This window comes from Camellia sinensis, chromosome 10, assembly GCF_055761805.1.
Source record: "Camellia sinensis isolate YWXY chromosome 10, ASM5576180v1, whole genome shotgun sequence".
Taxonomy (NCBI): Eukaryota; Viridiplantae; Streptophyta; class Magnoliopsida; order Ericales; family Theaceae; genus Camellia; species Camellia sinensis.
The window spans coordinates 98733977-98749430 of record NC_138970.1 but is presented as its reverse complement, the minus strand read 5'-3'; positions in this window follow the sequence as shown (position 1 = coordinate 98749430).

Here is a 15454-nt window from a genome sequence, read left to right as displayed (position 1 = left end):
CGATCAACTTAACAAAGCTAATGACATGCAAACAATACTAATGCATGCATACACAATGCAAGGCAACATAAGCATGTAACAACATGATGCAATGTAACAACATTCACATATCATGCTCGATGGACTTAAACCAAAATAGACAGACCTCAGTCATGCCCAAATCAATGGCCATAATGATGAAACTAAGGCATGAAGATCAAGACAAGCATGCTCAATGCAATGGCCTATCAACTAGGCCTAAGAACACAACTCTTAAGCATGATGAAGAAGCGATAAACATAGAAGTGTGACAACACTAAAGGCTCTGAAATCAGGTGTGAAATGATGCCAAATCATTCAAACAACACAAGTAAAGCATGCAAGAGGGCCTAAGGCACAAAGCCATTAAAGGGACTACACAAGGGACATGCAATACATGGCACAAATGATTAAACCAATCATGGATAGAGCTCAAATAGGTCTAAACAAAGACCAAAACATGCTAAGATGAGGGCTTAAAGGACCTAGGCAAGATGGCATACATGCTAGGCCACAAAGAAGGCAACAATGCATAACACTCAAAGGCACTTAAAGAATGAATGAAATGGGAACATGGCAATGCTACATGCTTTGAAATGTCATGGTAAATGATGCTAAATCATGTACACAACACAAATGAAGCATGCTGTGGTACCCAAAGCTTGAAGCTAGCATAGGCATTTGTACTACAACTATGCAAAACATGAAGCATATGGTCAAGGCAACCCAAAATAGTCCTAGAACATGTCAAAATGAGTCTAAAACATGTATGGAAGGAAGCAAAAACAAGCTAGCATGAAGGGCATAAGGCATGGAATATGCAAGGCAAATAAGGTGGATTACACTACACCTATCAAGACCAAGCATGAGATGACTTAACCAACAAAAATCAGAGTTATATCATGGAAAAATAACCCCAAAAACACATTGAAATAATAGCTTGCAAGCTTAGGCATGAAGGCATATGCAATGACTCATGTTTAAGGCATAAAGGGCAAACCCTCCAACGCATTGAAAGAGTGACAAATGCAAGTGTATGACCATGAAACATGCACTGAAATCTCATAACAAATGATGCCAAATCATTCAAAATGGCCAAGCAATGCATGCTAGTGGACTTGATACACAAGGCTAACAAGCTAGAATGCATTATAGCTATACAAAGCATGCCATGCATGACCAAAACAACACAAATCAGAGCTTAAGCATGCTAAAACATGGACGAAAGCTTCTTGAAGTTAAGCCAAAATCATGCTAGAATGACATGTTAAAGCATTATACACATTAGGCTAATTCATGGAATTGCACTACAAGTGCAAGGAGCATGCAAAGGCCAACCAAACCAAACCTTAATAGAGGTATGACATGGCAAAACATCACCAAGGACATGTTGAAATGGACTCAAAACAAGCTAGAAAGACATGCTACTTCATGAAGCATACAAGACTAGTTTGTAAGAAATACACTATAAGTGTATAAAGAATGCAAGGGGTGACAAAACCAAGTCAAAACAGAGGTATGCCATACTGAAATAACCCTAAATGCATGCTAAGATATGGCCAACATAAGCTTAACAAACATGCTCACACATGAGGCTAATAAGGCAAGCATGCAAGACATAAGGAGAGGGGATACCTCAAAATACCATTTCCACCACTGAAATTCCTCTGAGTTTCAGTGGTGAGAAGGCCAAAACAAGGTGGTCCCAATAGCTTAAAAAGATGGCAAAAGAACAAGATCAAACAAGGCCTAAGAGGGGGTAGACTACCCCCAACACAAAAGTGACCTTAAACAAACATATTAAGCATGCAAAATTAGAACTTTTTATAGTAGAAAGTTAAGCTTAAATCAGCATGCAAATAGGTCCAAAAGCTTAAGCCAAAACAAGGGTTTAAAGGCTAGTTGACTCACCCTTGAAGAACACCTTCAAAGCTACAACTCCAGCACTCTCTTTGAGCTCAAACCAATCCAAAAACTCCAAAACCAGCTCCTAGGGACCTCAGTTCCAAAAGGATGGTGTTTGAGTGTGTGTTTGTGTGCAATAGTATGATGAAAATGCACTTTTGATCACAAAAATGAAGAGAATATGCAAGATAGATACAAATGTGTATGTATAACTCTCCAGCCCTTTTTTTTGAACCTGGAGGAGGAGGGGGAGGTTCTCTCTTATAGAGAACAAAAGTGTAAGCTTGTTGGACAAGCTTAGAGTCCAAGGCCATCCCTCCATACACGTGTATGGAGGATGGTTTTAGTGTCTTCCAGCTGTGATAGCTGGATAGAAAATATCTCCAGAAATGAGCTGGAAAGCTGCCGACCACTTGAAGTGGTCAGCCAGCTACTTCTACTGGTCGGCCAACCAGTGAAAGTGGTCGGCCAGGGAAAAAAGTGGTTGGCCACAGGGGAAAAGTGGTCTGCAACATGAAACCAAGGTGGTGGTGTGGTGGCCGACCAGAAAAGGTGGCCCAAAGACCAAGAAAACCAGTTTCTCGACCAGAAAACTGGCTGGCAGGAAGGAAAGTGGTCTTCAAGGGGAAGAACTGGTCTCCCATCCTTGTACCACCTTCCAAGCAAGGAAAACAAGGTTTGCACATACGACGAAAGTCCAGGAGGCAAGGCGCGTGGCCGGGAGCCTCGAAAACTAGTCTTCGGGCATCAAAAGTGGTCTACGACCACAAAAGTGGTCTCCCAGGAAACAGTGTCCCTTTAGGCAGAGGAAACAAGGTGTGGCTCAAAAATCACGCCAAACGGAGAACGTTAAGCGATCCCGAGTCAAGGCGCGCGACCGAATGCTCCAAAAATCGAAAACTGGTCTCCAAGAGCGAAGAGTAGTCTACGACCACAAAAGAGTGGTGTACAACCACAAAAGAGTGGTCTACAAGACCACTCCCTCCCTCCAAGGAAAAGAAACAAGGCTTGGTCTGCAAACCGAGCCAAAGCACAAAGAGTTCAGAGTCCCGGAGGCAAGGCATTCGGCCAAAAACTCCGGAAACTCGAAACAAGCACAACATGCGCAATCACCGAGCGCTCAATCAGCGAGTGCTCAATCAATGATGTCTGAGTCTTAAGATCGGTCAAAAATGGGGTGTCTACAATAGGTCTGTAGCTCATGCTTTGAATAACCATCAACCGGTTGAAATGACTCTCAAACAAAAGAAGAAAAGAGGGAGGTTGCAGAAATGAATGCTAAATTGATTATTAAAATGAGACCTTTGAAATGAAGAAAGCTATCAACTCAAACAACTCGGTGTCTAAGGCCTAAACAATCGAAGTTATGAGGACTCACAATACAATAAGCAAATATTCAAAGCATGAACTAATTTACTAAATTATGACGGCCCTAAATACCCCTAAAACATTTTTAAAAAAAAAATAAAAATAAAAAAAAAAACTATGACGACCCAAACCCACCCCTATAGGTTTAGCGTCGTAACCGGCCAGTAATACTTGGATTACCAAAGGCCTCTTAACAGAATAACATAGAATTAGGGGTTGCGGAAGCAAATACATAAAATATACATAGTCCATTGAGCTGTGAGAACATACATGGGATAGATAACCTTAAAATTTTACAAACATACGAGTGACATCAAAAGATATAGTATTTACACGTCACTCCATGTACATATAAACAGAAAACTTGTCTGAAAATCAAAAGAAACAAAGTCTTATACATTTATAAAAACACAGCCACTAGACTCAAATCTGGAACCTCTTTAGGAGGCACAAAGGCTGGCTAACAAAATGGAATCTTAGGCCATCAACTCTGGGCCTGGTCATGTGCCTGATCACCTACATACATAGTATAAATAGTGAGCTGGTGCCCAGTGAATAATAACAGAGTAAGGAGTTTATTGAATGATGTCCATGCAGAAACAGAGTCTAATGCACATTCAGATTTCATATCAAAAACAAATTCTTATATATGTTCATATTCGTAATCAAAGTGCGTACATTACACATTATAATGCGTAGTACATCCATTAGTGTTAACAAATCCGATGACCCATAAAGGGACGGTCGTGAAGGCATTCTGATGACCCGTAAAGGGACAGCCATAAGGCATTCCGATGACTCATGTGCACAGAGACGTTTCTAATGACCCAAAAGGGACAACCATAAAGGCATTCCAATGACCCATAAAGAGACAGCTATAAGACATTCTGATGACTCATATGCACAGAGACGTTTTTGATGACCCATAAAGGGATGGCCATAAAAGCATTCCGATGACCCATAAAGGGACAGTCATAAGGCATTCTGATGACTCATGTGCACAGAGACGTTTCTGATGACCCATAAAGGGACGACCATAAAGGCATTACGATGACCCATAAAAGGGACGCGCATCATATGATGCTAAGGATGCCACGAATACGTTTCAAAAACTTGGACAATCATTCATTCATGTAAAACATAGTATTTTAGAAAACTGATCATTTCATATCATTAGGAAATAATTAAAGTCAAACATAACTTTACAGAGTTATTCTCACAAATAACAGATGGCTCCATGTAGATGAATAGAGTAAGCAACTCAGATATCTTGTTGTGCGTGACCTACACAGGTACAAAACGAATACGTATTGAATTACACACCCGAAAACAGTAACTTAATTCTTTCTTGTCTTGGTGTGTTTCTACTTTTTATCCTCATTATGGTGTCTTAATCTTGGCCTAGGAATGTCTAGGATGAAATGAAGATGCTAAAATGCACTTGAAAGCACTTAACAAAAATTGCTAAAAATAGGGGTCTCGCTCGAGCGAACATGCAAAATGCAAGTGGTCGCTCGAGCACACATTCCTTCGCTCGAGTGGCTCGTAAACTTTGCAGAAGTGCTGGTTGCTTGATTTTTCCACTTGATGCTCACTCAGCGCTCGCTCGAGCGGTTTGCAAAACACGCAAACTTTTGGGAGCATGCATTTTACGCTCGAGCGGACTTTTGGTCGCTCAAGTGGAAGTGCAAAAATAAAGATGGTCGCTCGAGCACAAGATTTGTCGCTCGAGCGTGGAAGCAGAATTTTGGAATTTCCAGAATTGCTTCCAAGCTTCAAACTCGACCCCAAAGTTGTAAATTATGTTTTCTTAGGCCAAAAACTTAAGGAAACTCTTGTAAACTTGCAAAACATCATGAATTAAGAATCATTACTCAAAATCAAGACCCAAAAGCAAGTGGATTCTTCAAACTCAAACTTGAATTATGAGTATACACACCATGCATGTGTTATCATGAACTCAGATCTTCCCAAACATGTACAAATGAAGTGTTAAGGTGCAAAACCACAATGAGCTCCCATAATTTAACAAAAATAGGCTCTTGCATGTAAGAATTTGTTGAAATCAAAACTCAAAATCCATGAATTATGCATGCATGTATACAATTAGTTCATTTCTTCCATGATTGACATAATTCTAACTTATTCTCTTCAATTTCATGTAAATATTCTTTCATGACTCATGAATTCACTTCCTATGTACCTTACTTCCAAGATTTTAGGGAAATGTTCATATCTCAGGTGTGAATTCAAAGGGTTCAAGCTTGATTCTCCAAGAATTCTCCTAGTTGAGCTCAATCTCTTCTTCTTCTCTCTCTCTCTCTCTCTCTCTCTCTCTCTCTCTCTCTCTCTCTACGTTTTGTTGCCTCAAAGATGATAAAATAAGAGTGTAAGTCATGTTCCTTAATCATCTTAAGCCTTATATAGGATTGCTTAGTGGTGATTAATTAACCTTGGCTTAAGCTATTCATATTGGCATTAATTATTCTAATTTAATCGTTCCGAACCGAATTTTGATTAAACCTATCATACAATTCTAAAAATTCTAATTATCACATAAATCAAGTCAATTTCTGAATCGGATGCCGATAAGGCCTTCAATTCGCAATCCATAATGAAAACATGAGCAGGTCTTTTTATGTTAAACAAATATAAACACAAATAAGGCAACACACACATGCAATTTAATTAGGAATTTCTCTTAATTACTGATTAAGCTTATTTGACCACGAATTAACGTAAATCAAATGTCGGGGTTGTTACAAAAATAGTGGCTAAAAGTGTGTTAAAAGTACACAAAAAGATAGACAAAGGCAAAGAGACACAAACTAAAAACAAAGACAAGGAGAGGTGGCCAACCCCTCTACTTTTTGAGACTTTAAACCATGTTTTCCAGCCCTTTTTAACCTCTGAAAATTAGTTTGAGAACTAAAGAAAATAGTGTGAAAATAAGGGCTTGAGCTATGGAATAAGGTACAAGAGAGGGTGTTAACCCTTTCTACCCTTTGGTAGCTATCCAAACCCAAGTTTAAACACTTGAAAATGACTCAAGACAACACAAAAACACAAGAAGTAGCTAAAAAGAGATAGAAAAAAAAGTAAGAGAGAAAGTGGTATGCTTATACCTCTCAAAAAAAGCAAGCTCTTGTTTGTAACACAAACTTGGTTCAAGCACACTCTCAAGCTTAAATTGTGATGCACCTAAGGTGGTATATGGTGTATGGCTATTAGCCAAGAGGGATAGGTTTGTTCAAAGGTGACTTCTATAGGAAGAAGGAGCTCTCTCTTGTGTGTATATGTTCTTTACAAATTGTTAAACCCTCAAAACAGAGATATCACCTCGTTTTTATAGAATTTGAGCAAAATAGGTCGAAAATATCTTCAAGAAAAGACAGCTGGCGGGCTCTCGCTCGCCCAAAATAGAGCTTATCTCCAGCAAGGCATGGCCGGGCCCAAATGGCTATAGTTGACTATCAATAGGGCATGGTCGGGCCCTAATGTGTTGCCCTATTTCCCTGTTTCAAACTCAGTATAAGGTGGCACAATGTTCAAAAATGAACCTCTGAGGTAAGAATAAGGCAAGTAGGAAGGTTTTGGGATTATTTCGGGACACAACCTTGGATTCTCTCGCTGAGAACTCAAATCACACAATGCAGTTTTCATCATCGAGTGCGCTAGACCAAGCTCCTAAGTCTTGCAGGTGGTCAAAAATGGGGTGTCTACAATCATCAATTCTAGGTGGAGGATATTTATTCTTTACAGTTACCTTATTCAATTCCTGATAATCAACACTGTACTAAAGTGTCCCATCTTTCTTCTAGAAAAAAAAAAAAAAAAAGAACTGTTGTGCCCCACTGTGATGTACTAAGCTGAATGAACCCTTTGTCGAACAATTCTTGCAATTGAACTTCCAATTTTTTTATTGATGCTATTAACATTCTGTATAGAGTCTTTGAAATGGGTTGGGTACTCGATACAATATCAATAGCGAACTCAATTTCTCGATCTATCAATTCCCCTGGCAATTCTTTTGGAAAGACATCTGCAAATTCCCTAACTACTAGAATGTTGTCTAGGCTATCTTCTGTTGCCTGTGTGCTCATCACACTACATAAAATAACCCTGACATCCTTTCTTAAGCAGTTTACAAGCTTTCATTGATGATATCAAATAAGGTAGGGGAACTACTCCATTGCCTTCAAAAGAGAATTCATTTTGTCCAAGGGATCGAAAGAAAACCCGCTTAGAGATACAATCGATGGTTGCACAATACTTGGATAGCCAATCCATACCCAAAATTACATCAAAATGATCCTTTTCAAGAGGCATTAAATTAACATGTAATGTAACATCCCCAAATAAAATTTCACATGCAAGGTAAATAAATGTACATAACATAGATCCTCTAGACGATAAAGAAACACATAACACATAATCCAACGATTCCAATGGTCTATTCAAATTACTAACAAATAACTTTGAAACAAATGAATGTGTGGAACCCGAATCAATTAAAGCATAGGAATTTTGGGCACAAATAGAAAGAGTACCTAAGACAATGGCATCGGTATTCTGGGTGTCTATAATGCCCCAAAATAATCAACAATAGATTATCCCACAAAGTAAGCTAAATGTATGGAAAACCAATGATGTTTCACTCTTTCATTAACTTTCTTGAAAGGATTAGAGAAGATGCCACATGCACTTATGCATTCATAAACCCTATGCAAGAAAATGAAAAGGAATACATATAGGTTCATGCCTCAGTGGCTACATATCTCCAAGTCGATACTTGATCACAACAAAAGTGGGTTAAGCCCAAAACTAGTAAAAAGCCCGAGGCTTGGACAATAGATATTTACAACAAAAGAAAAACAAAACGAGCCTTCAGCTCCATAATCTTCCAAATCTAAGTCCATGGTGGAGGCATACCATCTGTAGCTGAAAGTTAGTTTCCATATAGGGTGAGCTAAAGTCCAGTAGAAAATACTTGAACACATTGTATAATCCTTAACAAAGTCATATGGTGAATGATATACATGTCATTTACCAAAAACATCATACTTTCTCTTTAGAAACAATACAATGCGATGGTTATATATATCTGTAGACGCGCCCCCGAGGGCTTCTGTGCTACTGTTCAGACTCATTTGTCACAGTTCTTAATCTGATCCCACAATGTGCGATGTGAGATTGATAAATCACCAAAGAGTCCAAATCCGACAAATCGTTTTGGAAAACTGATTTTTAAGAAAGAGGTGCCAAACATGGACTGCTTTGCCAGATACAGAGTCGCCACCTAAATATTTATTTTGGGGGAATTTAGGAAACCCTGACTCGTTGCCTAAGGCCACGTGTCCGTCATCACCAAAGTTGCCTCGGCTCGAGAACTTGGGTACGATTGGGGAAGGTCATCTCACCCCCGTTCGCCCGATCAAAGATCGGCCACTACTAAACATGATATTTTGTTTTGAAAACATATGTGTTCTTATTCCAGTTAATTAGCTAGAATTGCTATGTGATGCGCACAACACACAAGTATAGACTACATTGCCTAATTTGGAATAAAGCATTGCATATCCGTTTGTTTGGAAATGGTTCAGAGTTTGCTACTCGCAAGTAGGCTAAAACACGAATTTCAATGAATCATTCTAATTCAAGCAATCCAACCTTCACCCACAGGCATTCAGGCAGTTACATCACATAAGCAGTTAGCCTCATGGCAAGCATGCCGTCATGTTAACATTCGCATACATGCAAGATGCTAAAGCATAAACACTCACAGTGTACTCCGAGCCAAAACAAGAAACTAGTTAGTAATCATGCATGATCCTAGTTTATGCTAGCAATGGCTAATGCAACATATGCAGAATGCAATTAGAATAGGCTCAGCTAATCTAAGAATGTCATGTGAAATGTGACAACTTGATACATGTATTCAAGTAGGAATTGAAATACAATGTAGTTAGTATGATGCGCCGAGCCCAGTGCATGCAATACAGATGAATGATGCAAACATGCACAGCATAAGGTATGCTAAATCAAATATGCCCTACAACTAACCATCATAAACAGTTAAGTGAAAAGGAGAAAGACGTGGGGTTGGAAGACATGCATCACACACACGCACGCTTATTACAACAATTGGCCCTCTCTCGGAGGGTCCAAAAGAATAATACAGATTAACTAACTAACAAAGCTAATTAATTATTACAAAATCACTTAACTAATTAAGCAAATTAACTAAACTAGTAAAGCAGTAAAGCTGCCTCGGGAAAAGGGATGCATGCATGCTCGGACGGCTTTGCTCGGAAATCCATCGCCATGTTCATGCTGCCTCTGTTTACACTGCTCTACACCTCTGAACACTGCACAAGTCTCAAGGATGCTCCTGAACCACTCCCTAATCACTGTGGGAGTTCACCAGCCAAGATATGAAGTCACTAGCCATGGGAACATGATCATCGACCAAAAGTGGAGCTCTCGGCTAGGTTAAGTTAGCCGGTCGGCACTGAAGATGGCCGACCGACCATCTATTCCTGCAGAATCCTGTTTTTGCTGCAACAGAGGACAGACAGAGCATGGCAATGCATTTTCAAGGAAATGTTTGCACAACCACCCTCTTATCATGTTTAAAGCTCAAAGAAGTATGGTCTTTTGCTCTCGGGCCATCAATCACGCATTTCAATGCATGATGGCCCAAAGAGGCCAAGTGTGCAATTACTATCAAATGAAATGCGCAAAAACATACAAGGGCCCTCAACCTCCATCATAATTGATCAAGAGGCAAGGGAATGCACACTCAATGCAATGCAACCTAAACATGCAAGCAAGCATGCAAAGAACCCAAGCATGCAACAACATGTGGGGCAAGCATACAACTAATATGCAATAGGCATACAACCTAAACATGCAAGCTAGCATGGCATGCAACAAAATGCAATGGGGTTAGCATGCAACAACATGCAATACACTAACATGTTACAACACGCAAGGTACTAAATATGCCGCAAGCATGCGACAACATACAAGGCAAGCATGCAACAACAGGCGGGGATGGACTTAAACCAAGATGGACATCTCTCAAATAGGCCCAAATCAGTGGCCAAGATGCTAAGAAATGAGGGACAAGAGCATATGCAAACATGCATGCTAATTGGCCTAAAGACTAAGGCATAAAAGGCAACTTTCAAGAACACTTAAAAGGAATGAAAAGCATGCAAATGCGACAACATTACATGCTCTGAAATAATGCTAGGAGTGATGCCAATCACATAGACAAATCATGATCATAGCATGCACAAGGCTTAAAGCCTAAGATTAGTGAAGGGACTTGAACCAAAGCTACACAAGACAAAGAGCATATGGCAAGCATAACCTAAAACAACCCTAAGGCATGCCAAAGTGAGCCTAAAACATGCAATGACCAAAGCCAAAACAAGCTAAAACGAAGGGGCCAAAACATGAGACATGCAAGACTACAAAAGAGGTGTTACTCTACACCTACCAAAGCCAAACATGGCATGACTTAAGCAACCAAAAACATAGTTATGACATGTCAAAATGAGCCCCAAAACCCACTTAGATGGCATCCCAAATGCCTAAGCACGGTGGCATACACAATGACACGCTCATGAGGCATAACACACAAACTATCCAAAGTATGGAATAGGTGATAAATGCAAGTATTTGAGCATACTACATGGACTGAAATAACATAACAAGTGATGCCAAACCACTGAAATAGCCCAAGTAAAGCATGTCAAAGGATTCAATGCTCAAAGCCTACAAGCTAGATTACATGGTGGCTATACAACGCAAGTCATGGATGACCAAAACAACCAAAATCAGAGCTTTAGCATGTTAAAACAAAGCTAGAAGCTTCACGAAGTTGAGCCAAAATCATGCTAAAAAGACATGTTAAGGCAAATCATGGGATTACAAGACAAGTATACAAAGCATGCATGGTATGTCTAAACCAACTTGAAACAGAGGTATATTATGGCAAAACAAAGCCTAATATACACTGAAATAAAGCTAAAATAAGCTAGGCATACAAGCCACCAACATAAGCCATTTATGCAAGCATTCAAGACAATAAGGAGAGTTGATGACCCTCTCCTATTTGAGACCCTAAAACACCATCCCCACCACTGAAATCCCTCTGGATTTTAGTGGTGAGAAGGCCTAAACAAGGTGGTCCCAAAGCTTAAAAATAAAGCACAAGAACAAGGCCGAACAAGGCCTAAGAGGGGGGAAACAACCCCAAACACAAAAATGATCTTAAACAAAGGTCTTAAGCACTAAAAATTAGAACTTTATCAGTTATAGACTAAGCTTAAAACAATAAGCAAGATAGGCTAAAAGCTTAAGCAAGAAAGGGGTATCTAAAGCAAAGAACTCACCCTTGTAGAACCTCTTCAAGAACAAAGCTCCAGCAGGTTTCTCTGATCAAAAATGGCTCAAGAACCCTAATAACAACCCTCTAATACCTCAGTAACCCAAGGGTGGTGTAATGCTAGGTGTTCAAGTGCAAAAGTAAGACAAAAACTCACTTTTAAAGCACAAAAATGGAGAAACAAGGCAAGATAGATACTAGGCTATATCTATCTTTTCTAAGGCAAATTTCTGAACCCTTGAGGAGGGAGGAGGAGCTCCCTCTTTATAGAAGTTCAATAACAAAGCTTCCAAAGCAAGCTAAACCAAGAGGCAAATCCCTCCATACACGTGTATGGAGGGGAGCAAATGTGCATGTCAACTAATTCAGCTGGCATAAAATATCTGCATAAAGCAGATGAACAGGGTTCAGCTAGTAAAAATGGCCGATCGACCAACACAATGGCCGGCCGACCAAAAACAGTGCCGATCAGCCAATGCACTTAGCTGATGGAAAGAAAACAGGGCCGGTGGCCTCAAGCCTTGGCCGTTGGGTTAAGGGCATGGCAAACAAGCCTCCCTCTTCCATTAGAAGCCAAAACACAAGTGTTTGGTTCACAACTAAGTACAAAACAGACAAGTTGAGAGATCTTGAGGCAAGACGCATAGCTGAGACCTCCGAGAACTCGAAATGAACATGAGCATGGATGATCACTGAGTGTTCAAACGATGACGTCCAAGTCTTGAAGACGGTCAAAAATGGGGTGTCTATAATATCAATTCATAAAACAATACTTTTTAAATCAGAGAATAAGGTAGTGGATACACAACACTGGGAATATTTAGGTACATGTCTGCTAGTAGGCTGTACACGCACTACTAAAGTCATTTTGCCAGTACTAATCGAAATGATCGGCACCTAGCCGCACGGGTTTCTAGACTTTCACCAAGGACACACAAGCCAGCATAGAAATACCACAATCACACCCCCTAACCAGATTCACCAAGGTATTTATCCCTTTTTCTCAAAACGATATATTTTCAATGTATAAATATGAAACAATGTTCAATGCAAGATTTATGAGTAGTTGGTTTTAATTAACCTAATCCTCATGCCATTTCTACAACAACGAAGTTATCTTCCACCGCTAACCCAAAACAACTATCTCTATACAAAAGATAAATCTCCAACAACAATTATAATTTCACAATCTCAATGTAGGAATGAAAATACATATCCAACTCCATTCGCTTCATCAAAGATACACTCATTTTATTATTTCAAAAACTCAACATCCTTTCTCTTTTTTCGTTAGGTCAAACCAGTGATTTCCAAGATTTCCGATAAAATATCTATTCTTTTTCAAAACACATTTGTCAATAGTTCAATACAACTCAACAATATACTCATTCCCACAACATTTCTCAAGAACCCATTTGAAAACCCTTCTTTTACATTTCAAAATCAAACCCAAATCAACCCACAACTCCCAAATCATAATACTTTATATAGAGCACATAACGAAGAATCATACGAGGAGGTTAAAACAATTCCTACCTCAAGAGTAGAAGAAGAAAAGAACATGACCCAACTTTAGACGGAGTCAAAAATAGAAACTTCACCGATTAAAACGTTCACTTTTACAAGCTTTACACTTTTCTCCAAAGCACTACGGTGGTGAGATCAACGAATTTGGGTGTACTTGAGATGTTTAGACAAGAACTAGAGAGAGAGAGAGAGAGAGAGAGCAAAAAATTTTGGTAAAGTCAACTTTTTGAGAGAGAGAGAGAGATCAAAAAGTGACTGAAAATATCTTTTTCTCATACTAATATACACACAGACCACTCGAGCGACCAAAACATTACTCTAGCGTCAGACACAAGGAGTTGTTCGAGCAAACAACTCAAGGCTCGAGCGTACAATGACACCCTCTCAGTAGTTTAGAATTGCAAAAGACTACTCAAGTGACAACCCATGGCTCGAGCGAAGAATACACTCCTTCCAGAAGTTCAGACTGTAAACTCAGATACTAGAAGGAACCAAAGACCACTCGAGCGAAGGAAAGACTGCTCAAGAGAACTTGAAGAAAAACAGACATAAACTCTTCTAAAAAAATAAACTCACAACCTGTTCATAACATAACCAAATGACTCCAAACAACCAATCCACACTACAACAAGGAAACAAGGAGTATAAATAATAACCATGATCACCAGATCCCAATCCAAGAATATTAAAGGATTGAGTTTTAACCCAAGTCGCTATAGTGTCTCTTAGGACAAGTGCAAAAACTCTCCCTTGCTTGAAATTTTCCTTTGCAGTCGATGGTTTTGCAGTAACTTTTGTCATTGGAACTGAACCGGTTAAACTGGCGGCAGGTCTACTAATACTTTGTTCAACTTGAGGACAATCGTTCACCATATGACCCATTTTACCACACCTGAAACAAGCCCCAGAAGTTCAGTAATAGACTCCTCAATGCTTGTTGCCACAATCTGGACAAGTTAGTATGGAATTACTTCCTTGATTGGAGTTGCTAGATGTCCCCAAATTTGGCTTCTTGTTCAAAAAAGGTGCTGGCCCTCTATTCATATTAAAGCCTTGTCTTTCCTTCCAATTCTGAAGATTGGTTCTGTGCAACCAAATTATATTCAGACATCAAGGACTATCCTAAACATCAACATATTTCGGTAGTTTCAAAACATTGATCCTTTCTTATATGGAATCTCAGAGTCCCCCTTCAAATTTTCTAGCTTTCTTATAATCAGTGTCAACCATGTGTGGTGCAAATCTTGCTAATTTAGTAAATTGAGCCTCATATTCTGCCATTGTTCTATTACCTTGCCTTAGACTTTCAAATTATAAAACCTTTCGATCACAGATACATTGCGGAAAGTATTTCTCGTAGAAGATTTTCAAAAACCAAGCCCAACTGATGCCTCTATTTTCATCTCTAGCCAACATCCACTATCTACAGGCCTCATCTTCTAGAGTAAAAGCAACAAGTATTACTTTCTATGCATCAGTGCACAAAAAAACTTCAAATAACTTCTCAATTTCAAGAACCCATGCCTCGACCTTCAATGGATCAACTCCACTCTAGAACTGTGATGGTTTGATCTTCTTATATTCTTTTGTAAGAGCAATAGTTTGATCATTCACCTGATTATCTTGAATTGGTGGTTGTATAGGTTCCTATAGTTGTGGTGGTGATGGTGGTGGTTGTCATTGTTATTGTTGTCTCAATGTTTTAACCACTCCTTCCACACATTCTTTTTAATTTGTCGAGTTGTGCCAAATATGATTTTGCCCCTTCATCCGCTCTTGTTCTCACCATGATCTATATGAACATGAATTATAACACATACAAAAGAGTATGCATGTATACACATTTATGAATGCATACCTTCACACACACACACACACACACACACACACACACACACACACACACACACACACACACACACACACATACTTCTAAGATGAATGCAATTCCTAAGTCCATTCTAGAAATCCTAGTGCTCATATGGATGAGCACGTGGGTAAAGTAATCTGGCTCTGATACCAATTTGTTACGTCCCCAACTCGCTCCTAGAGGTTAGAGAGGTGACCGGCTAGTAATCATAGATTACCTACGGCTTATCCTGACAAATCACAAAATGTTTAATGTAATGGGGCTTGAAGTAGAAACATACAAAAAATAATCTAGGTCATTTAGTAATGCGTAAATGATGTAAAAGAAACATATAACCTTATATTACATGGAACTTATATAATTTACAT